This window comes from Pseudopipra pipra, chromosome 1 (assembly GCF_036250125.1).
Source record: "Pseudopipra pipra isolate bDixPip1 chromosome 1, bDixPip1.hap1, whole genome shotgun sequence".
Classification (NCBI taxonomy): Eukaryota; Metazoa; Chordata; class Aves; order Passeriformes; family Pipridae; genus Pseudopipra; species Pseudopipra pipra.
Genome location: NC_087549.1, coordinates 106,296,226 through 106,320,979, shown reverse-complemented (window position 1 = coordinate 106,320,979; position 24,754 = coordinate 106,296,226). Strand labels below are relative to the sequence as shown.

Below are 24,754 nucleotides of genomic sequence, written 5' to 3'. Positions count from 1 at the left end.
AAATTGCTGTCTGCAAATAGGAAAGGATGTATTTGTATTTACTGTCTCTGCTACCTTTGCATCGATAACCTCATGTCCTCCAACAGCTAGAAAAGAAACGCCAGGTCGAGCCTCAGCCGTGCTGAGGGTGACAGTCACACAATCACACTGCTTAGTGGCATGCTTTGATTTGTGGCTACTGGGAAAGCATCATGACAGACAATGCTGTTACATGCAGCAAGAAGGTAAAATAGACTAGTGCTATAAGTGACTCATAAAAATCAAAATCAAGAAAACCTTCCTGCCCAGCATAACCTGAATGATAGCATAGCATGTTAATGTCCTGCTTAAAATAAAACACCTGCAGAATGCGGCAACTTTTTTTTTTAAAGGAATTTTTGCAGAGCATGCTTCCCTCTGCTCTGTGGATATTGCAGGGTCTCCAGGCACCCGGGGGACACAATGAAGTCATGCACTGCAGAAGTGATAAGCATCAAAGGGCAGCTCACTAAACGTGAGCTCCAAGTCCAAATTCTCTGACTGAGCTGTTTACAGCAGATCTTCCACAATCCTAGCTGTAACCTCCTCTGGTGCATCTATTTTGTTTCCGTAAAATGACTATGTTTGAGATGAAAAAGATAGAAAGCCAGGGGTGCAAGACCCTAATTTCTGCAAGACCTGGAAGGAGGAATCTGATGGTGACAGTGTCTGTGGAGAAAAATAGGTGGGGGAACTCTCATACTGGTTGTGAAAGGTGTAGAGTCTTGCTGCTGGTTGCGTGCTGGCTGGGTTGTTATTTTAAACCGTGTCAGGGACCAGATGGTGCCTTTTAAAAAAAATGTGATTATATGCTAAAATTTAAAAATACATGAGAAGGATTTGTGAAACCGTAGGAGAATTAAAGGGACAAACACCAAAAGTAAACGTAGCATGACCTTGGCTGCTGCAGTCTGAGAAAGATAAAATGAAACTGGATGTTTCCGTTTCTGCAAAACGTGGGAGGCTCCCTAGACAGCTCAATTAGAGAGAAAATGTGACACAGCTGAATCCCTACATTCCCCTTGCATCCTCTGAGTAACCTCTTTGATCCTTGGGGAAAAGAAACTTGATTAATTTCCACAGCCAAGTCTCTCTTTTGATAGTAATATATAAATCAGGCCAAGATTTGGGCAGGTTCTCTCCTTCCCTGCTAGATGTATTGTTTGTTTACACGACCAAATCAAGATGGGCTTGCCAGACTGCAATAGCCAAATAATCTCTACTCATTCCCTGACTAATCATTCCAGTCTTTCAGTATAAAAATATTTCCATTTAAGTAGAACATCGATCTTTAAACTAAATCTTAAAAAAAAAAAATAAAAATAACATTTAAATCTTTCAAATAGCATTGCTGGTAGATTTGGAAAATTTTCCTTGTATTTTACAGCCTTTCATAGGAAAGGTGTGAGGTGATGAAAGCTATGTAATCCAGCCCACTAGAGAAAGGAGCATTTTTCTTAAGGAATGAGAATTCAGATCCACTTCTTCCAGTCCTTATAATACATATCAAACTGGAACATGGGAAGTCTGATTTGTCTTCATGTGACACAATCTGTTAAGTGACCATGTGCAGCCACCTACATAAACAAATTACTTAAATTGGTTTTTGCTTTGTTTGGTTTCTGTCAAAAGCATTAAGCTTACTGTGGAAGAAAATTACAGCTTTCCTTAAAAGAGGAAAGGACCAGACATCAGTTTAGCGAGTGATCTTTGTGGCTGAGGCATGTGTTGTATATCTATTTCAGGAAATGTGTGTCCTCAGCTAGAATTCTCATCACAAATAATTCAAGCTAAATGAAACCCAAATCTAGCTGCAAAGTTTGACTGCAGGTAAGAGACTATGTCACCTCCAAGTATATTGGGATTTAACTATCTGCTTTAAGCTTCTATTATATATGGGACAATATACCAGCATATACCATTAGCAGATAAGCATATCAGAACAAAACTTTGGCATGCAAAGCCATATTCTCCAAGACAGTTAAAATAAACATCTGATTCAGGAAATTACTTATTTCTTTCTCAGCCTCAGCTTCCAACCCTCTGCTTTTTGGTCTAGCAGCAAGCCAACCACTCCTGCAGGCACGGTGTGTCCCCTGATGGCCACCATCTAGTTGTAATTCAAGAACCTGAGCACAGCTGGTATCATCACTCAATATTGTGCAAGCCCTTAGAACATGAAACAAGCTGTTCAGGCTCTGGCAGGAGGCTAGTGTTGGACCTGGATGTGCCTGCATGCAATTCCCACAAGAGATTTTACCCTACTACTGCATTTTCTCACATATGTGTTGGGTTTTTTTTATAGTAGCATAGATCTTCTAGCGAGTGTATGGTCTCCTGTGATGTTGTTGACCTAGCTTGCTATGCACTACTATCAGAAGAATCAATATTAAAATATTAAAATAATGAAAAGAAAATAATTTTTTAGTCCAGCCCCTCCAACCCCTTGAAATATACTCCCAAGGGTATGAGAGGACAAAAATAGATATGATCAGATCCACAAGAGCTGGATGCTCAAAAGACACACATGGCTTCATCTTGTTGTGGAGATGCCTCTAGTTTTCAATACAACTGTTCCAAATATCTGTATTGAGTTTACTTGGCTGTACTTTGTCACAGCAGAACTAAACAGCTGGGACTGTACTTTACAGTGAAGATTTGGTCAATCAAAGAAACAGATTATGTCTCTCTTCTTTCTTTTCCTTCCTTTTTTCCAAAACACCTGGTGGTTAGAGCTGTGACAGGGTATATGAAAAAAATATGTTCCCTTCCCTGTCTAAAGGGAACCGAACCCAACAAAAGGCCCCACCCATCCAGCTGCAGCTACAAAGCACTTTGAGGGAGATGTCTGCAATTTATTACTGTTGCTATTTCAGTAGAATAGGTAGCATAAATTTTATAAGACAAAAGCTATATGAAAGTTTCCAGCCAGTCTGTATATACAAAGGAATATTCACATATTTCCACAACAGGACTTTAGCTTGGCAAAATGCCCTAATCACTAGACCAGAGGCTTATTTTTGAACTCTGTCAGCCACCCTTTAATTATCCAAACAAAAATTTGAATGTTTTGATGCACATAGATCTAATCTCATCTTTGAATACTAATCATTACATTTTTGCTCTGCTTCAGTTTCTTAAGTGTATCAGTTCATCTGAAAAATAGCAATACTCAAAGTGCTCCATCCAGTGTGCAAAATGGTGTGTGTGATGTTCGGGGCTGCGTTTTGGGAGATAAGGCTGAGCTCCTCTGAACTGCTTCCAAAGTGAGATTTCCAGAACATCCTAGAAGAAGTCTAGACATTCCTACAGAAGTCTAATTATGCCATCTCTACCACACTGGGGAAGGGTGGATTGACCATCAGCTTAGCACAAAATTAATTTCAGGCCAAGCCTTATGTGACAGATTGGCTTAATAGTTTCTAAAATAACTTCTCAGGACTTTGCTGCATCTACTCTCAGAGAAGCAGCCCCTCACTATAGCAAAGTGCAATATTGCACTAGGGGTAGGATTGTGAACACACAAAACCAGGGATCTGTCAGCATCCACATACTCCCTTCATTAGGACTCAACATTACAACAGCAGAGGTCAAGGCAGGAACCTAATTACATGGTTATGTGGGCCTGTTATGGAGACATCTTAAAGAAATTCTAATACCATGAATTGAAGCAAATGACAGAGTCATGGAAGGAAGATAAGCATATCCAAAACTGCAGTGTATATTTTTACCTGCAGATGAAAGCCCATCTCCCAAACGGCACAAATGTAAAAAGCCCCACTGCTTTTTGCTTGCAAGCACAAATAGAGCATCTCTGAGTCATGCAAAAATAAAGAGAAAAAAAATTTAACTCAGAAAAGAAGTTTAGGAAAGTGTAAGGCATCTCATCAAAGGAAGTCTGTGTCATGCTATGCACAGTATGTTCAGCTCCTAGACTAGGAACGTAATACACTTTTAATTTTTATATACTTCTTGATAGGCCATCAATACCATGTCAGTGACAGCAGCAATACTGGCAAAGCCAGCTCTGGGTTCAGCCCTGTACTGGGTATTGCTTTGCAGCAGCCTTTGTAACTCCCATGGTACATGTATCACCTTTTGGAAGTCCCTATGCTTGACAAAATCTTCCCTGGGCATAAACTTGCACTGACCACAGTAAGGTCTCTAAAATTTCCTAGACATTCATATCACAGAATCCAAATTAACAGAATTGCTGATATGTAAAGAAAAGAAAATGAAGATATGCAGGCATAGAATAAATATCAAAATTGACATAAAATTTGGGGCACACAAGACAGGCAAGAGAATGGGTGTTGAGGAGGTTACACTGGATTGTGACCAGATTTGTCAACTGCAATGCAGCATGGGGGGGAAATGATCCTGTGGCCTCACATCTTTGTTTTTCCAAACCAACACAGCTTCATCAATTGCATGTCAGCCACCAGAGACTTGTGCAACTTCTGCTGTTTGACAAGAACCTAGCTGTGCCGATGAGCTGACAAATCCAAAATGCCTCCCGCCCCCAGCCCCTGCTGTGTGCCAAATTGCTATGTGTGTGCTTGTGCACCACTTAAGATCCATCTTCAGTAGTTGCCAAGAATGACCCCCTCTGAGTCTCTCTGGCAGAAAGAAGCAGAGAGAGGGAAGTGGGGGGGGGAGACAGAAAGGCAGAAAGAGAGGGAATATGCTGTGCACTTAGAAAGCCAACTTTTATTTTTAGAGACATGAAGTAGTGCTTGAACACAGCTTGTTTTTACCCCAAACAGAAAGATTAAAAATTATTAAAAAAAAAAAATCGGATGGCAGCTTGGTATTCAGCAGGTACCAAAAATACCCCTGAATGATGCAAGAGCCTAGCTGAAGCAAGAGAGAGAATTAAGAAGTTCTGATGAGCAGAGATCAGGGCACAGAAGCCCCCTTGCAGGTGTCTAAGTGGATGTTCCCATGCACACCCCCCTTCCCACCGCAGCCCAAGGAGTGCTCCAGCCTGCCTGCTCTGCATTGCCCCACTCACAAAGCAGCTCACTCAGCAAATAGGCATGCAGGCTGCTGTGGCAGAGATTTTGGGGAAGACCGCTTGATTTAACTACAGGCATCATGATGCTATCCCAGATTGTCGTTTAGACCTGGATTTAGTGAGTGCTGCAATCCTACCAGAAGGAGGAAAAAGTGTGTTGAATTGCACAAGTGGAAGGGAAGAGGGAGCAGAGGTGAGCAGAGTGCACAAGTGCATACATGAGTTCATTACAAGCTTCTGGCCTCAACACCTGACCAATACAAGCTGCTAGCAAAGCCAAAGTGTCAAAGGATGAGACTCTATCGATTAGAGATTAACTGGAAACATGCCTGGTAGGAAGCAGATTGTATCATCTTTATCTGAGTACCCTTATCTCTCATTTTTTTGCTTTTACGTATATGTATTCTTGACACAAGGGAACATGTGCAAAAAAAGCTATTCAGACAGAGCTAAAAAATACTTCAAGCTAAACCTAGTTCAATCATACTTAATTGTTCACCTCTCAGAAAAGCATGTTTGAATGCTTTCAAAGATGATTTGGGGGAACCTTAAAAGAGCGTGGAGTGGAAAACACTAAAAAAAAGAATATGCATCTCTCCAGTAGCTCTTCAGACATCCATATACTACAATAGTCTCCTCTTTTGGTAACATGGAATGAGTTTTGGTAAGTCATGAGGAGAGAGGTGACACTGAAGATTAGCAGAGCAGCAAGAAGACAGTTCCATTGCAGAGGTGGATGCCTGCACATCACGATCATTTGACAGAAATGCAGGTGAAATGACAGCCACTAGAGGTCCAGCTCTGAAGGGCAACTTAAATTTCCAACGCCTATCTTGAACTGCAGTCTGGCACAAATGAAGCAGGACATCAGGAGTTTATTAAAGATTTTTTACTAGATGCATCATTATGGGTAGTACAGCAATTCCACTATTTATAAGAAAGATGTATTTTCCTGAAATATAACCACTTCTACTTATTTTCTTTTTTCTAGTCCTCATTCCTAACCAGCAGAAAAGGAAGATCTGCAATGAAATGAACAAGTCCATGTTTGGAGGAATCCTGCAGAATTTTAACCTCTCATTTGTGAAATGCTGCTGCCCACAAGTTTATCACTGTCAGAAGCTATTAGCAAGTATGAATATCCTCCAGATGAAGAGCCTTTATATTTTCTGTTTAAAAATGCCAGTGGTTTTATATTTGTAGTGTTCACATTTCTGTGTTGGTTAGCAACAACATTTCCAGCTGCACTGAAAATGTCTTCACAATACAGGGAGGAGAGCAACTTCAAGGCAGCATTACCAACCAGGCAAGCCATAATTATATTTCACTCACAGCTCCCCTTCCACCCCCAAATTATGTGAGGCTCATCCTATTCTGTTGCCAATTTCATCCTTAGCATCACTTACCGGGGCCAACTCACATTTTACCACTGAGTTCCTCTCTTAGAAAGCTTCCTACTTTCAAGCAATAACCAGAGCAAACAAAGATTATTACTAATTCCAATCCCTGTTTCTGATCTATCACAATCATCTCCCACTGCGTGACTGCCTCCAGTTTTGGATAAAATAAGACATCCTTATCTCTCAAAAAAAAATCGGTTTCCCCTACTCATGGTGCTTATTCTGTCACGTTTTTTTTTAGATTGATTTGTTATAGTGGATAAAAAATCATTGCCTTACCCTCATCTATATCTGTCACTAGTCAGCTTAACTTGCAAGACTAACACTAAACTGGACAAAAGCATATTATTCTCCTGATTAGTCCCCAGTCTGGAATAAATCATTGCTGTCATTTTGGTATTCATATCTCATGGCCAGTGATTCCTTACATGGAATCAGAGCATCTATTTAAATAGTCCTGTATTCTCCTGGAAGCTGGCAGCACAAATATAACAAAGTTAATTGTCATCCTCCTGCTGAAGCTGTTTGTCTTAGTGACTATTTCTGTGAAAGTCCCTTCTGAAGGCTGTGATTTCACCACTGAAATCACAAGAAAAAGGAGAAACATGAAATGTGTCTTACTGCCCAACTGATCATGCTCTCCCTCAGATGTTATTAGTTTGTAGAGCAGCAACAGTGTATGACAGCTGTCTTTCTCAACAGCTCTGTATAATTTTTTGAGATCGACACTGCACAAAAGAATATCCTGAAAGATCGGCTGAAGTAGGTAGATGCCAATTTTTTTTTTTTAATTTTTTTTTATACTCACTGTCAAAAATTCAGTTCTAAAGATTTTCAAAAGAGTGAAAAGGAGAGGAAGGTCGACCAGTGCTAGAGCAGTTTCAATCACAGCACTTTTTGGTCTCCATCCCCAGAGTTCCAAAAATCAGACACAAGTGTTGCATTGTCTGCTCTCAACAGTAGAAGCCCATCTGGCACGTCAGCCTGATTTGTTAAAACAAAATCATGGATCATATTGTGTCATTGCTTTTTATGCAAACCACCCCCCTCCATCTAAATTTCAGTGTCAATGGGAGGGGAGTTCAGCTCTAAAACTGATAGCAGGATACAGTATATGAGTTCTGCATAATGACTGAAGGTTACCCAAAATGGGAAAAATTCAGACAAATCTGTGAGGAAACTGGCAGCACAGATAAAAAGGTTTTATTTCCTAACGCATGACTAGACATTTTAGAAACTGCTACTGATTAAAGGAGAGAAAAAAAACTGAAACAAAACAAACTCCACCCACCTTCTCCCCTTAAATCTCCTCCCCGCACCAACTAGCTCACCTGTGTATCTGCTGTGTCAGGAAAATGCTGTGTCTTTAGGGCCAACAGCACATCCTGAAACCCTTTTTGTCTTCTTACACTAATTGAGACATAAACAAAACATGCCAGACAGTCTGAAAAGTTTTCTGATGGGGTAGATAATTTTCTGGTTTTTTCTTTCAAGTCTGTGAGTTTAACTGAAGCACACCCTCACAAGTTTTAATAAAAATAGACAAAACTTAGGGTTGATGTGAGGAACTGGGGCTACCCTCTTTATGTGCATGTGGCAGCCTGGAGCAGTATGGGGGGGTAGTGACCCTGGGAGGTCATACTCACCTTACAGCCCTCAGACCTAATTCATGTACACTGCTCAACAGTGGAGCTGTGTTTAAGCAACTGCAATGCAAAACAGGTTACACTTGTTACAGTGCCTCTGGAAATGCAGCAAAGCACCAGGGGAGTGGAATAGAATCAGGCAGTCTGAAAGGTCTTGAAAAAAACCCCTAAGAGCAAGATAGTTGGGCTGGACAATGTTGCTGCCCCTGCCAGCTGCCTCGACCACCTGACCGACACTGTGCTCTGCATTTCTGGCTGAGCATTTAGGAAAGCAAGAGGACCATATCTCATTACAATTCCTGCCAGCAACTGTTTAGCAGAACCACCAGGAAGACCTGGGATGGATGATATACTGATGTTTTAGAAGTAACAAGAAAGAACTCTTTATTAGAGGAACACCTACTGTATAAGGGAAACGTGGGCCTAGTGGCAAGCAAAACCAGCACTTTAAATTAGACACTATGAGTGATAATCACTCTTCCCCATATTGGACTTTACTCCCCTCAGTCTTTAAATGTCAGTAATAAAGCACTACAGTTTTGGTTGCTGAGCATCATCAATGTATTGATATATATTTGTATTCTTTAATACTTTTTAAACACTACAATATCAATTTATTTGGCATCCTCTCATGGCAGAACTATAAATGGATGTACTTTTAGTTTAAAATGGATGATAGTAGGAAAAGAGAACAGAATGCAGAACATGAGGCAATTGTGTAGCCTGACAATTTATAACACTACCTGCCTTCTGCTGCCTGGTTATTTATGTCTGGGTGGGGAGATAAAGAAAAGAAGGATGGTTGCAGAGAGGACAGCTTAATTTAAAACACTGTCACTTGTTCCAGCTAAAGTCAGGAGTCAGGTTTTTAATATATTTAACAGGTGCACTGCCTCTGAGCAGATCCACTAATAACAAAATCAATTTAAAATAAAGTGTTCCTAAAAGAAAGATGAATGAAGAGGAAACAAAAACCCAAATCAGAATGCTTTTTAAGTGTTAGCTGTGACATTTCAGCTGGTTACTGCTGGCCACCAAGGAAGAAATTAAAAGCACTCCCAGTTTCCAGCTCCATGCAGAGCAGAGGTTTTCACAGAATCACAGAATCAACCAGGTTGGAAAAGACCTGAGAGATCATCGAGTCCAGCCCATGATCCAACACCACGTGGTCAACTAGACCATGACACTGAATGCCACATCCAGTCTCTTCTTAAATACCTCCAGGGACAGTGCATCCACCACCTCCCTGGGCAGCCCATTCCAATGTCTGATCACTCTCTCCATAAAGAATTTCTTTCTAATGTCTAACCTAAACCTCCTCTGGCACAGCTTAAGATCGTGCCCTCTTGTCCTACTGCTGGTTGCCTGGGAGAAGACACCAACCCCCACCTTGCTCCAACCTCCTTTCAGGCAGTTGTAGTGAGCAATAAGGTCTTCCCTGAGCCTTCTCTTCTCCAGGCTAGACAGCCCCAGCTCCCTCGGCTGCTCCTCTCATGGCCTGGGCTCCAACCCCTTCCCTTTTTTGGACACTCTCCAGCACCTCAGCATCATTCCTAAACTGAGGGGCCCAGAACTGGTAACAGTGCTCAAGGTGTGGCCTAACTAGTGCTGAGTACAGGGGCAGAATCACTTCCCTGGTCCTGTTGGCCACACTGTTCCTGGGCTCTTCTAAGTATCCTTGTACAGTCAACATGTCTTGTAACTTCCCGCATTAAAAGTCTGTGCCCAGCATTATGGGTTCACATTCCATACTTGGCCTCAGATCAAGGCTTCAGCCTGCTGGATCTGCCTCAAAAACTGTCCAGCAGCACAAGCAGGAACAGCCAGAGGCAGCAGAAGGTTTCTCGGACCACCCAGCAGACAAGCAATGCAGCCAGTCACAGATCATCTCTCCATCAGATTTACAACGCATCAAGCCAAAATGCCTCCAATGACAGAAAGCAATTACACCTTAAACCCAGGAGTTAGTGAGAATAAAGTCATATCATTGTTTGGATTCAATTTTCTGAAATACAGATCATGCAGGTTGTTGTTTTCTTTTCTGTCCTTTCCCTCTTCACACCCACTCACTGATTCTTGTGCTAGATGGGTAGGTGTAGCATTGCCCTCAGCTACAATAGTTTGCAAAGTGTTTTAATGCTTTAAGAATGAATTTTTGTTATTGTCCACCCACAAATGCACATAAGCAGATCAAAACTGGCATTCATTATGAATCTAACATGGATAAATATCACCACTTTCATTTCAGAAAAAATGCAATACTTTCCCTGGCTACATGCTCTCTTCATGAATAAGAATTCACAAATTCTGCTTACATTAACATATTTTAAAAAAAAAAGATTTTATAGAAGAAATATGTAAAATATCCATGGAAAGCAGGCAGATTTTTCTTGGTATTTCATTGACATTAATATCAGTCAAGTTCACATGGACTGAAGTCAGCTGAATTACACTAATATAAAAAGAAAAGCAGTCCCATCACTTTTAATTGGTTGCACAGCCATCCATCTCATGGAAAGAGAAAGGAACAGGCACTCAGTCACAGTCCATACTGTTATAAAGATAATAAAAGTGCTGCAAGCTCAAAACCAGAGTTCATAAATTCATCATGCATGTACATTTGGAGCTTTCAGTTTCACATCAGATGTCAACAAAAATGGAGAATGCCAGAGCGTCAGTACGATATGCCGTGAGAACAGAAAGCTTCTAAAAAATCCAAAGTGTTCCTACCAAGCACATTGTCATGACAGTGAGCAGACATAAGACAGCAAGAATCCACTGTCACCAAAAGTGTTCTCAAAATAAAGCATAGCAACAGATTAATTTGCAAATCAAAGATTATCATTAGATCAAGTAACGTTACTGCATGACTCTGTCCTGATGAAAAAGGATTACATCCAGAACAGAAAACAATGTGGATGATACTCACATGAACAGCATCAATAGCTGAAGAAAAAATTATTTCTGCAACTGGTAAAAGCCAGCAAAGCATCATTTTGATGATTTATTAGTACAGAGCAATAATGGGATTATGTCCTTACGGTGACCAAATAACATTTTTGTATGACATGACAACTTTCAGCATTCTGGGAATGTTATTTTATTTTACTTTTTTTTCTCTTTTGCTCAAATTATCATCATAGTCAAAAAAAAAAAAAGAAAAAAAGAGAAAGCATAATTGAAATAATTTCACTTTTATCTTCTGGTTCTGGACTTTGTTTCCATTTCTTATTTAAACACTTGTTTCCTATATTTTCTCTCAAATTTTATTAGGATTATTTTTTCAGAGGAATACTTTTCTACCTGTACTAACACACAGCCTGTTGGCAGTAACTCAACCAAAGCAGCACAACCCTTTTCAGAGGGTCTGGTGCTGATTCATTTTGCTGTCAGCTACCACCTGTGCCTTACTATGCACATGCAGCCAAAGGAGGCTGCAGGCAAGCTGTATCTGCTACAGGGCCCTGAAACCTTTCTATACTGACTAGGAATTGAAAGATGCAGAGCTGCCTCTCTTCTCCTCTAAATTCAAGCCTGCCATCTTCTCCTCCCTATCTCTCCCCTACTTCTCTTTCTTTTTCTTGAATGATTTTCTTTCTCACTAAAGGCCCTCTCCACTCCTCTGTTCAACAGTACCACTCATCACATTTGTAGGATCTTACTACAATTTTCCAATAGTACACTTAACAGGACAGTCAAGTCCCAAATTATATTGCTAGCTGGTAGTCTAAACACCTTGTAAATGCGGCCAATCCATTCCTCAGCAGATCAGGAACTGAGGACCCAAAATGCCCTTTTTAATTCAAAGCAAGAAAACTGTTATTGGTGCAGTGAAATAGCACGTCAGGTTGGAGCCCAAGGGGTTAAAGAAGAAAATCTCAACTATTTAAGTACATCTTCCTATAAACTGCATGAACACCTTCCTTTTTTCTTTTTCTTTTTTTTTTTTTTTTGACACTTGTCTTTTAAAAATATACTTCTGTTTTGACATCCCCCTTCTGAGCATATTTCACTCCTGCCAACCCACTGTTTGTGTTTTGAATAACTTGGAACAGATGAAGCGCTGGTCCAGAGACAAGAAATCCTCCAAACATCTGTCAAGCACTTCAGGACCAAGAGCTGAAAGCAAACTCCAGCAGTAGCTCTGCCCATCCAGCTGCACTTGGAGGCTGTGGGAGTTGTTAGGATGCCTTCACAGGCAGGCAGGCAGTGGAGGATGAGGGAAACAGCATGACTCGAAGCTGCAGTTGTATAGGGGTGGTCTGACGCTTCCTGGGATGTGTGGAGTGGGGCAGGGGGAATGCTATGAATAAGGAAAGTATTCCACAGTGGTACTGAAAAGCAGGAGTAGAGCATCCTTTGTCACAGGCAGGGAAAGCACAAAAGAAAAAATTCATCCTCTCACAGAAAGCACACCTGTGATTTAGCTGTGATTTTAATGAGACCCAAAAGCTTTATGTTGGCAATCTGCACAGATCCATTACTATGGCCCTTCTAGGGTCTCAATCCCTCTTAACCAACCCCTAAGCTCTATGAGAAAAGGTTAAGCAAAAACGGTGACCAGAGAACTAATGACGAAAGGGAAAGAATCTAGTGTTGCAAAATGGAGAGGGCCTGTGTGGATGATGGTGAGGAGAACACCCTGGCATGTCCCATACTCATCTTCAGGGAGTTGGTGGACCCTGCCCAGTGGTGCTGGGCCTGGAGTATGGGGTAAGGACGGAGTGGAAGCAGGGCTCGTAGTGCTTGGTGTCTCCTTCTCAGGCTGCATCCTCCTGGTGCCATGGATGGCCAGTGTTGGCAGGGCCAGGAAGAGCTGGAGGAGAAAGTTCTGTGACTTGATGAGCCCTAGAACAGGCTCTTTCACAAGGAATGAGCTTCTGAGCTGGAGACCTGCATGCAGGGACTCATGTTTAGGGATCAGAACATGGTACCACAACCTACTGTACAGTGCTCATTTAACAGGTTTTTGTATTCATCTCCATAGCCTAAGATTCTCCACAGTTTACGAGGTTATACTTCGAAGATAAAACCCTGCCCCAGGGCTGACGGGGCAGGTGTCCAACTCTGGTGCACTCTCCTTCTTAGATGTGCAAAACACCACAGTCATCTGGAGCCCATCACTACCAAAAAGCCAAAAAACAATCCTCACTGTAAACCATTAGCTAGACAAGATACATCTAAAACTTTGCCTTACTCTTCTTTTAAATCAGCAATGCCCTGTGCAGCAGCAAATCCATTTAGCATCTAAAACTCATGAATATGGGTTTAAGAATCACAGCTAAACTCAGTTTTTGTGGTTGACCCAATGGGTGCCACCACTGTTCACCACCTTTTCCCATGACCTTTTCCAGTGGCAAAACTTCTTGGTGACACCAGCAGGAGCCTGTGCCTCTCCACCCCTGCAGTCGCACACACAGGCTTCAAGAATCCACCCTTAAGTATTAATGTAATATGCCTGCATATGTAATTAACCTTTTCTCATGCGTACACCAAGCTAAGAAACCACATTTTAAGACAAGGAGGTATACAGGCATTCAGTGAAGACATTGGTGTCTTCAGATAAGACGAAGATTGTGTCACGTGACTCCAGTGCCTGTGTCAGAGAGCTGGCACAGCAGACAGGAATCCTGCCACGAATTCATGAAATGGCATTTCTTACTGAAAAAGTGAGAACAGCAGTGCCCTCCTTGCTCTTATGAGACACAGATAAAATGATGACACTCAATATTTAAATTAATCAGAAATCTAAAATTAATGAGTAGTACTCCAACCACATTAGTCTTGGAAAGAAGACAGACTTCAGCTTTTATCATCTGTAACTAACACTGTTTTGCCTAGTCACTTCTGTGTCTTAGTTATCATAGAAATTTTTATAAAATCTGCACAGAAATTAACCAACTAAATGGTATTGCTATGTGCAAAACAATTATTTTGGATAATTAAAATAATAAATTAAAATAAGTTGAAAAGGGAGCAGCACAGCTTCATACCTTCATCAAGCAAAGGACTAAACTTCCATAAAAGTAAATAGGTTATTAAGTAGTGAAGTTAAACTAAGGAAAATACACACAGTTAAAAACTGAAAAGAGATCCTTGGATTTAATGCCTATTTAAAAAGGCAATAATAGTTAGAAGGCTGCTTTGCTTGGTTTCTTAAGTTAAATAAGTATATCTCAATCTTTGTGAAAGAAAAAAACAAATTAAAACATATCTGTTTCTTAATTAAAATAATTCAACAATTAACAACAAAGGGAAGAAACTGGGCCAGGGTGTCAGGGTGACTCTGAGCTACTTGTGTTTTGGGAAGAAGTAACAATCCAGGGTGTACAGCTTCATCTAAACATAGGATCGTGAAGGTTGGAAAAGACATCCAAGATCACTGAGTCCAACCATAAAGCCAGCACCACTGTGTTTAGCACTAAATCATATCCCCAAGTGCCACATCCACACACCTTTTGAACACTTCCAGGGATGGTAGTTCCACCACTTTGTTGGGCAGCCTGTTCTAATGCCTTACCACCCTTTCAGCGAAGAAAATTTTCCTAATATCTGCTCCCCTGGAGCAACTTCAGGCCACTTCCTCTCATCCTGTTACTTATTATCTAGGAGAACAGATCAACGCTCATCTCACTACAGTTTTCTTTCAGGTAGTAGTAGACAGTAATAAGGTCCCCCTTCAATCTTCTTTTCTCCAGGCTAAACAGCCCCATCTCACTCAGACGTTCCTCATCAGACTTGCGCTATAGACCCTAGATCATGAAAGGAAGGACCTGAATTTTCTTGGTTCTATCGCAGACTCTCCATGACACCTTAAGAAGGGCATACTCTTTGTGACTCAATTTCCCCAGCTGTACAGTAGGAAAGATAGAACTTTGATTCTGTAAAGTGTTCAGGCTTACAAACACCTATTTTAATGTTAAGCTCAGCACTTCCTAAATCCAAATAGCTTCTGCTATCCAAAGAGGAAACTGTGTGTGGGAAGAGTATAGCACTGCATTCTGAAAGACCAGTGTGAGCTCTCATTCAGTTTTCAAGCACCTTCTGCTCAGGTAACCAGTGTGCAAGCTCCCTCAGACTTCTATTTCTTGAGAAGAGATTACTCATATTTTTCAAGTAATTATTTTTTTCACTGAAAGAGCCAGTAACTTTCTCTTATAAGTACCAGCTCTTCACTCCTCTTCTTTGGAGATTCAGTTTTCCATGTGTGGTGCAAATTAGATGCAGTTTGCTCCTCTAACCACAGCTTTGAAGACGGCAGTTTTACTGCTGTGGCTTGTTGTGGAATCAAAATGCAGATCACAACTTGTAATGCTCTCTCTTCTATGTGCTACAAGTGTCTACTACACCTACTGCTCGCATCTGTCAAAGCTTTCTTGCATATAGGAATATATGTATGCATATACAGACATACTCACATATATTTTCTTTGTGTCCACTATGAATACACTCTCTAAACTAGAATTTTAATACTGATATTCAGCTAAGGGTGAACGAGTCTTAGAGGTCCTTTAAAACATGGTTAAAGGGTACCTGTGATGAACCTCTCTTTTCATGACTATTTAAAAAACTAGGACCCACCTGGCTACCAGGTTCTCACAGACTGAACTGTCCATTCCAGGGCAGCACTGAAAGGCGTGATGGGCACGTGGCCCTCACAGAGCAGCTGCCCCCCTGACACAGGTTACAGCAAACATATTCTGTTAAATACTGCCAGGGAAATCTCAGCCTGAAAGAGAAACCCAAATACCTTTTCCACTAAGTACCTCTGGTATTTAAAGAGAAAACAGGAAAGTAGTTCAAAGTGGTGGTTGAGAACACAGCCGAGTAACTTCCATCATCCTTGCAGATGTCATTAGGTGTGTGACACTAGGCAGACATATAGACCAGAGGAAGCTTAGTCATCTATTTTTAAGGCATAAGAGATGTCTTCAAATGTTCCTAAGTTCAATGCCTCTCATAGGCACAGATCTCAATTTTGACCATGAGGTAAATAGCAGATAAAAAGTCTATCTCAAAAAACTCACACGTGCAACAATAGTTCTTTTAATTGTTTTCTTGCCCAGTTTCTACTTTGCTTTCAGCAGCTGAGGTGTTTGAGACCTCTCAGAGGCTCACTGCAAGTACGCACCTGTCAGCTCTCTAACCTGTCATTTTTTTGACATATTCTATGAGAGACTTTATATGGGCATCTGGATAAATATAATTCTTTCTGTATCTCTGGGAAAGTGGAAGTTATCTGTGGGAAATTAAGGGTGCATGGGTTTTCAAGCAGAAGAGAAGTGTATGTGTAAAGAATAGTGCTCTGGGAAATGGAAAGGCTAAAAACTATTCTTCCTGTGGCACTAGAAGTACATACATTTATGCATACAATCAGTTTGCAGGAACATTAAATTATTCACTGCATTATTTGTTATGTAAAACTTCTGTGTTGTGCATTATACCCTATATTCCTGAAAGTAGTTTATGATAGGACAAGAATTACTTTAGGCAAACACTCAGCAGGAAAAGCAGAAAACATGCCATTGTTTCAGATCTTGATTATGCAGATTGGCTTCTCTTGTAAGGAAATTAACTCTATGCCACAGCTGTGGAGACTAAAATTACAGAACAATCGATATTTTGAAAACTTTGAAAATCTGCCAAAGGAGAAAATTACACAATTGAATAGAATCAAAATAAAATATTTCACTAATGAATTAGTCCAGTGTTTTGTTTAAAAATGTAATAATTGACTTTATTCTGATATACTTAACAATTCCTCCAACCACATATAATTTGGAAATTCCTGTTAAATAAAGAAGAAATGGAAAAAAAGTAATTACTCATTTCCTAAGCCTAATACACAGAGAAACCTTTTACTGCATATTTTAAAATGTTCTTTTAAGTTTTTGCTTGATAATTTTGAGTTTTATAATACATTTGATCTATGAAAAAAACCAAACCACAAGACCCATCCCAGAGAGCGTTTTAGCCCAGACACGAGGAGGAAATGAAGAAATTTTAGGAAAAAGTAGAATCAAAAGTGTAAAAATGGCTTTGAATACTTTTGAAGGATTTAGGATCTTTTAGATTCCATCTATTATAAAAGTAACTGTTACTAATAGCCCCAGGACTATGCCTTGGTATGGTAAGAAATTTCTGTGTTTCAATATCCTGAAAAAGGTGGCAGCAAGATAGGACGACTGATGGTGAGCAGTTAGAGAAGAGCAGACAGATGAAAAGCTGTCCATAAGCCCATTCCTAGATGCCCTGGGGACTGAGCGATCACCAACAACCCAGAAGCTACAGAGACGCAACTCGATAAGAGTTTTAGTAAACTGGCTTCTAGATATCAAATCTGCTGATATCAGTATAATTCACATCCATTATACTTGAAATATTCCAAACCCCTCCAGACTGCCATCTCAAATGTCATTTCCGTCAGCTCAGTCACTCATTTTTAGCATTATTCCTTCACTTCCTCTGAACTCAACAACACAATGTAATAAATGTGCTGCATCCAGCATATTCAGGTTACAAAAGTAACTGATGCCAGCAAGGCTGGTCATATAAATTCACCACAAGATTGCTTTGAAAGAGACTTTTGCTCAAGGATTCAATAGCTAGGTAATCGCCTTATGCCAGCAAAGGAAAGAGAGAAGGAAATAATTATGTTATTTCTTTTTCCATCACCATTTCTTCTCTCTTATTTGTGGGAGGAAGATAGGAAGTTCTTGCTGTTCATGGAAACACAGAAATTAAGCAGAAATAGTGCCATATTTTATAAAGCAGAGCAGTTGTCAACCCATATCGTTTAGTCATTCATTACTGCAGCTACCATAACTAGAAGCCAGCACTATACAATCTAGGACAGTCATGCTTTCTTTGCCGCTAATACTACAGGCAATGCCTCATACCATAAACCCATCATTCATTACAGAGAACAACTGACAGATTCTCCCCTAAGGAGGCCAAGATTACTTAAATCTGAAATGCCATACCCTGTCAACACAGGTGTACAGGAAAGAGGTTCATTTACTGGCAGGCTTGGCAATACATAAAAATAGTCACTGTCCAAAGTTGATAATCACTAAAAAAAAACCCCACCAAAACTCAACAACCACCAAACAATTAAAATGAAGCAAAACAAGTTAATAATAATTCTCCCTTTGTTTCACTGAGGCTATACTATTTAAATCCTCCTTCGGGAGGATTTGCTCGCAGAACTTGCAGACCATTTAGCATGTGGGCTCTGTAGCCACAGTCAAGCATTTCTGGGAGGTTCTTGCTGTGCTGTTGCCAATCTCTCCTCTTGTGACTGAAATACAACACAAATGGCACAGTGATGTAGGGAGGCAAGAGGTCCAACACATAGCAAACATCTGGAATGACTGACTTCGGTTATACAGAGGTTTCACATACCACTGAACTCAGACTAATTATGTGCATTTATTCTTCATACTAACAGATCCCTTTAGCACTGCCCCTTTCAAGTGTTGGTGTCAAGTACATCATTTATAAGACAGAATTTACTGAAAGGCAGACAGGTTTATTATATAATGCCACACTATACAAGGAAAAAGTGAGTTTGGAACTGGAAATCTGCAGTACCGTATGCTGTGTTTTGTCCCAAATCAAGCTCTACCTGTTATTCTTTTTTTTACAGAACACCTGTTTAGTTACTCACACTGTCCATTTTGAGTCAAAGTAGGAAAACATTTGCTGACCCAGACTTATAAATTACATCATTATCTAACGAACTGTTGCAGAACTCATTTGAATGTAGCTGACTTTGTGAGGAACATGAATCTTCCAGTCATTTAGACAGGAGTTGTTCAGGATAGACAATATTAATTTAGGGATGAGTCATTATGTTCAGTACCAGTCTGGTGCCTAATGATTTGATTCAAATTAATTTAAATCACTGGGGAGAAAAAAATACTAAAATTACACATAGAGCAGAATATCAAAACAGTCTTTCCCAAGATTCAAAGCACTTAAAGGCTGATGTTGCTAGGCTGAAATTTTCTTTTTCACATTTCATTGTACATGCACAGTCTTGCTCAAGTGCAATGGTACAAACTGCATCAGCCAGCCTCATTGTAGCACCGTAGGTCCTCTGAGGCAGACGGATCTGGTATTGAGAAGGTTTTTAAGCTGAATGAAGAAAGGCTTCTGCCACACCCTGATGCAGATGACATTTCAGAGTAGGCAAAAACAGAAATGACTGGCAGAGTCAAATGTCTAGCTGATTCCTATGTTAAAGGAGGAAGGATTGGGGACAATAAAACAGGGATGAGAGTTGTGGGTTTTGGGGTTTTTTGGCTAACACGATGGAGAATTCCTTTTAACATTTTACTACAGAAACAGGATAGCCTGGGGTTGTCTTCACATACATCAGACTAAACAGATCTGGAATCTGCTACTCAGATAGGCTTTCTACATTTACACATTTGTGGAGAACTCATTAAGAAGTCTGTGGTAGGTACAAAGAAATAAAGTACTGTTTAATACTTCTTCATAATGTTTTTTTCACTGTATCTCTCTCCATGCCTACCCTTGGGACAAAGTCAGCCATTTATTGTCATCCAGCAAAACAGGGAGGAGAGCAGGATCAAAGCAGTGCATTGGGTTTCTACAGCATTCTGGGCAAGGGTTGACTTAACCCTTGTGAAACAACTACCATGAGCCATGTCATGCAACGCTCACCTACAGTAAATGTTCAGTACAACGGACTATTTTTGAGAAGCTGTCTCATGGATGCTTTGATCCTAAGCTGCTGAAGGACATTTCATTCTCCTCTCCTCCAGAATACCTTGAGGAAGGATTACTTCTCTGTTTACCTTGTAAGAGATCGTTGATAATAATTTGGATGGAGGTGCAACAGGGAAATTCCCTATGGTTCTGCTTTTGCAAATTATAACAAAGCCTTTTAATTACAAGCTTGTTCACTTGCATTTTAAGTACACAATTAAATACATACCAACTCAGTGAACCGGTGCCTTTGCACACTGAGCCACATGGCCTGCCATGCTCCTAAATTCTTGAGTGACTGATGACCTGCTGATACAGGAGATACAGCCTTTGCTCCCTATGCTACAGCAACCTGGACTCAAACCCCAAAGTAACAGCACTAAAATTACCCGTAGCTGTGTAAACTGGACTGTAGAAAGCAATACAGGGTTGTGATCAACAGATTTGCTTTTGTTGCTGATTCTGTCAAGTTGGGGAGTGGGGGAAATTATTACCTCAATCACTTTCCTGCATCTTGGTTTCCCTCTCTGTAAACTGCAGTTCATTATATTAATTTATTTTGCAAAGTACTGATAAGAAATGCCATGTAAAATCTTCTCTGGCTATGTGTAAATAAGGGACAGAATTTAAGATTAGCCCACATTCAGGCTGACTGGTGACCAAATACAGCATTTTAACAAAAGTCTCCAAAGATAAACACCCACAAAATAAATTTACTGCAGCATATATTCCTCTACAAAAAGCTGACTTTGAAATGCGGGCTTACACCTCACTGACTGCATTGGCTCCTTCATTGGGAAATTTGATTTTTGATGCTAGCTCCACTGCATGATTTTCAGCACTTCAGGTTCCTCCTTTGGGGCAAGCTAGTCAGCACATCCAGCCTTAGCTTGTGCAATGTGCAAACTGTTTGCATGCCTCACTATATTCGCTGAGGCTTCACAGCTCTGATTGTAACTCTTGCACAGTTTCCCAGGAAAAGATGAATTACCTAAGCCTGAAACTCAGGGTCTGTCCACCTCCACACAAAAAAAAATGCTACTGCACAAACACTGTCGGTGGCTGCATGATCCATGGCAGGCAGCGCAAGAGATTTCATAACCATCTGACTTTTGTTTTCAGTAGCCTATATCCAATTCATTAGGAGAAGCTGGTAAATGTCAGCTCTACAAACAGGACAAAAAATGATTCAGTCCTCTCTGTATAATCTGTCTAATAAATTCAATAGGTGTCACTTTTGTGGAAGGGTCTATATACCTCAGCAGTAATTTGTCACCAAGAAACAGTTTCAGGGCGTTTCACAGTTGTGTGTCAGTGTTCATTTCAGGCCTTATCTTCAATGAACATTTCTTGCTAAGAGCAATTAATTCCTTGCATCTGTCACTACAGGAACAAAGCAAATGCACTTTCTGTAGAAGGCCCATTATTCAGTACATTAGGCACTGATATGACAGTTCTCCTCATCCCACAGTCGCATACAACAATAAGTACCCTCGCTCATCAAAAAGATTTGCAAAATTTAATATTATGGGAGTAGGTATTTTTTCAAATCATTTTTTGGTAGTACTTTCAAATATTATAATCTTGATTAAATTAAAAAAAAAATCAACTCCTGTAGTGGGTTTCTCCTGGCCAGATACCAGGTACCCACTAAAGCCACTCTCTCACTCCCCTTTGCAATTGGACAGAGGAGAGAAAAAAAACAGCTAAGAATTCATGAGTAGAGATAAGCGCTGGGAGAGGTCAGTGACTGATTACCTTCACAGGCAAAACAAGACTCAAAGTGGGGATCACACTTATATTTAATACTGAAGCCAAAGAGTGAGATATAAAAGCCAAAGAGTGAGAAATAAAACAGTCTTAAAAACACCTTCCCCCCACCCCTCCTTCCTTCCATGTTCTCCCTCCTCCCTCTCAGCAGTGCAGGGGGATGAGGAATGGGGGTTACAGTCAGTTTTGTTTCTGCCGCTGCTCAGAGAGAGGAATCCTTCCCTGCTCCCATGGGGTCCCTCATGCGGGAGACAGTCCTTGATGGACCTCTCCAGAGTGAGTCCATCCCTCTGACGGCAGCTCTTCCCAAACTGCTGTCCCGTAGGTCACTTCTCTGTGGAGTGCAGTGCTTCATGGATGAGCTATACCAACATCGGTCCCCCACAGGGGCCGCAAGTCCTACCCGGAAAAAGCCTGCTCCAGCGTGGGCTTCCCTCTCCACAGGCCGCAGGTCTCCAGCAGGACCCTGCTCCATCCTGGGCCTCCCATGGGGTCACAGCTTTTTTCATGCATCTGCCTGCTCCAGCATGGGCTCCTCCATGGGCTGCAGGTGGGTCTCTGCACCCCGATGGTCCTCCATGGGCTGCAGGGGCACAGCTGCTTCACCATGGTCTGCACCACGGGCTGCAGGGGCCACAGCTCCCGCGCCTGGAGCACCTCCTGCCCCTCCTTCTGCACTGATCTTGGTTTCTACCTTGTTATTCCCATGTTCTCCCTCCACTCTCCCCTGGCTGGAATTTCTTCTGCACAACAATCTTTTGTTCTTAAATATGTTATCACAGAGGCGTTACTATTACTTCTAATTGGCTTGGCCTTGGCCAGCAGCAGGAAGTCCCGAAGCCGGCTGGCATTGGCTCCACCAGAGAGGGGAAGCTTCTAGCAGCTTCTAATAGAAACCACCCCTGTAGCACCTCCACCCCCCCCCCCCAGTCACTACGAAAAACCACCACAACTCCAAAACAAAAATTCCGCCCCTTCAGTAAATGCTGCATCACCATTTCAATTCAGGCAATTTGAAACGCAATAGTAAGATAAAAAAAGACAAAATAAAAAAGCCAAAAAAAGCAGAGGGTTTATTAAGGGGAGAAGACTTCTAAATTACACCTAAGTGTACTGAAAATTATTTGAAATGAGCAGATCTGTTTGCAACATGACTTTTGCTCAATTACGACCCTTCAATCCTAGCCTGTCCTCAAATATAATGGCCTAAATAAATTCCAAAATCAAAGCAGGTTGTTGTGAACAACTTTTTAAAGGAAATAATTAGATATTAAAAATTCAGTTAATACATCGCAGGATATCATTCAGAACAGGGGAAAGAAAGGAAATGCTGGAAATGCCAGCAAAGAAAAACTGACAATGGTTTTACTCATTTGATGTTTGCTGCAATGAGGAAGAACCAGGCAGATTCACATACAGGAGCTTTTCAATCAACTGGAAGAAAATGAAAAATAGAGGAGGAAAAAAAATTTATTCTTTGTGATGTTACTAGTTTTCTGAAACATTAACATACTATACAAACTGATAAGTGATGAAATTAAACAATCACAATAGCTACATTAAGCACCCTAAATATTTGGAAAAAATATGCATGCACAAAGCAGTCACTGAAATGAGAGAGGAGTTTATTTGAACTGCATGTTGCATTCGTTTTTCTCAGTGATGCCAGCAAATATATTAATTCTTAAACCTGCTTGCTAATCATTTTAAGCAAACAATGGAGAAAACTCAATTGGGATGCATTTTAGCAGGCACCACAGGAAGCTCATGCTGCAATAAGCTCGCAAACAGTGAAAGAGTTATTTTCCTCTGTTTTGGGACAGAAAAAACAAAACATGACACACAAGTCCAGTCAGAGCTAACCAACATAATATAAATTAGAGATCATCACAGTGTGAAAGACCTCCTTTGTCATAAAGATGCCAGCTACTAACGCTAGAAATGTGATGCAGAATAAGTTATTCTACACACGTTGAAATTAACAATGCTCATTTTCTTACAGGTTTGTGCCATACATTTGCAGTGCTGCTCCATACTTAGCTTAACAGTTCAAACCTGTCTTCCGTGTCTCCTGCTCCATGGCTACACTGCCATTTCCACCTTTCCCTACTCCATGTCCTCTAATCCCTATGTTGCTACATCCCTCAGCTGACAATTAGGCATCAATATATCATGTTATGATCAGATTTGGACTTTGCTTGTGGGTGGCAGGCATAACGGTTTTATGACCCTTATTTAGACACCAATAAGACCTTTCCTCTTTTCTTGTCATCAAGTGTCACTCAATACCTAGGAAACTATATTTTTGAGTATCCATAGGTTTATCAAAGTTAGTGAAAATTAAGACAGTTTCAGAAAAAATCCAACGGTGCTATTGTAAAAGCATCAATGAGCTATGACTGTTTCTAGTATAATTCTTGGATCAAAATAGGAAGTTATAGTCAGTGAAAATTGTTCTTGTATTGTTACTTTCATCTCAGTATTTGCAAACAGTCTGGACTTTGTAATATATATACATATAGCTTAAACTGTTCCACAGTTTTCATTAATTAAACCAGATAGTTTTTCCTTTCACATAAGCTCTTAGAAGAGCCCCAAAGTTGTTCTGCAGCCTGGGATGAATACAGGTACCCCTCACCCATAACCCCTTTCGCCAGCTGTGCCCCAAGGCCACACAGCCTTCACCTCAAGTGAAGACTGAAACACAGTCTTCAAATATCTCAATTCATCTGCTTTAAACCAAAGAAATAGTGTAAAGCAGCTCTAACACTCCTTGAGAAAAAGAAACTCCTCTAAAATGTTGGGGTTTGATCAGTAATATTCTGCTCATCTAGTTGAAATTTAACAGTTAAACATAACTGTCTATTAACTGCAATTGCTTTTTTTGGTCACATTTTTTCAATAATGTATCTCTTCTCTGAATTAGCAAAGACCATTGGATGTTTTCTTAATGACTAGCATATAATCCCTGAAGCACTATGCAGCTGTTTTTCTCCCTCCTATTTAAGTTTCTAAAAAATATTTGAACTCTAAATGAAATAGGAATTGCTGTGGGGTTTGCTGAATTTCCAGTGGTTTTTTAGCAGCCTCTATTTCTTTAGCTAGCTCCTGGGTAATTTCAGAAATATCCTAAAAGCTCCTATGTTAGGGGTCCTTTGGACCACATG

At 40.6% G+C, this 24,754-nt stretch overlaps 1 long non-coding RNA gene across 1 annotated transcript in view; it reads right to left on the bottom strand.

The window, feature by feature from the left end:
* Nucleotides 1–22,539: 22,539 nt before the first annotated feature.
* LOC135421329 (uncharacterized) overlaps nucleotides 22,540–24,754 on the bottom strand; it is a 74,892-nt gene continuing 72,677 nt past the window's right edge. Inside the window, exon 3 of the long non-coding RNA XR_010433964.1 lies at nucleotides 22,540–23,021. This is a non-coding gene — a long non-coding RNA (uncharacterized LOC135421329). The remainder of the gene's footprint in view (nucleotides 23,022–24,754) is intronic.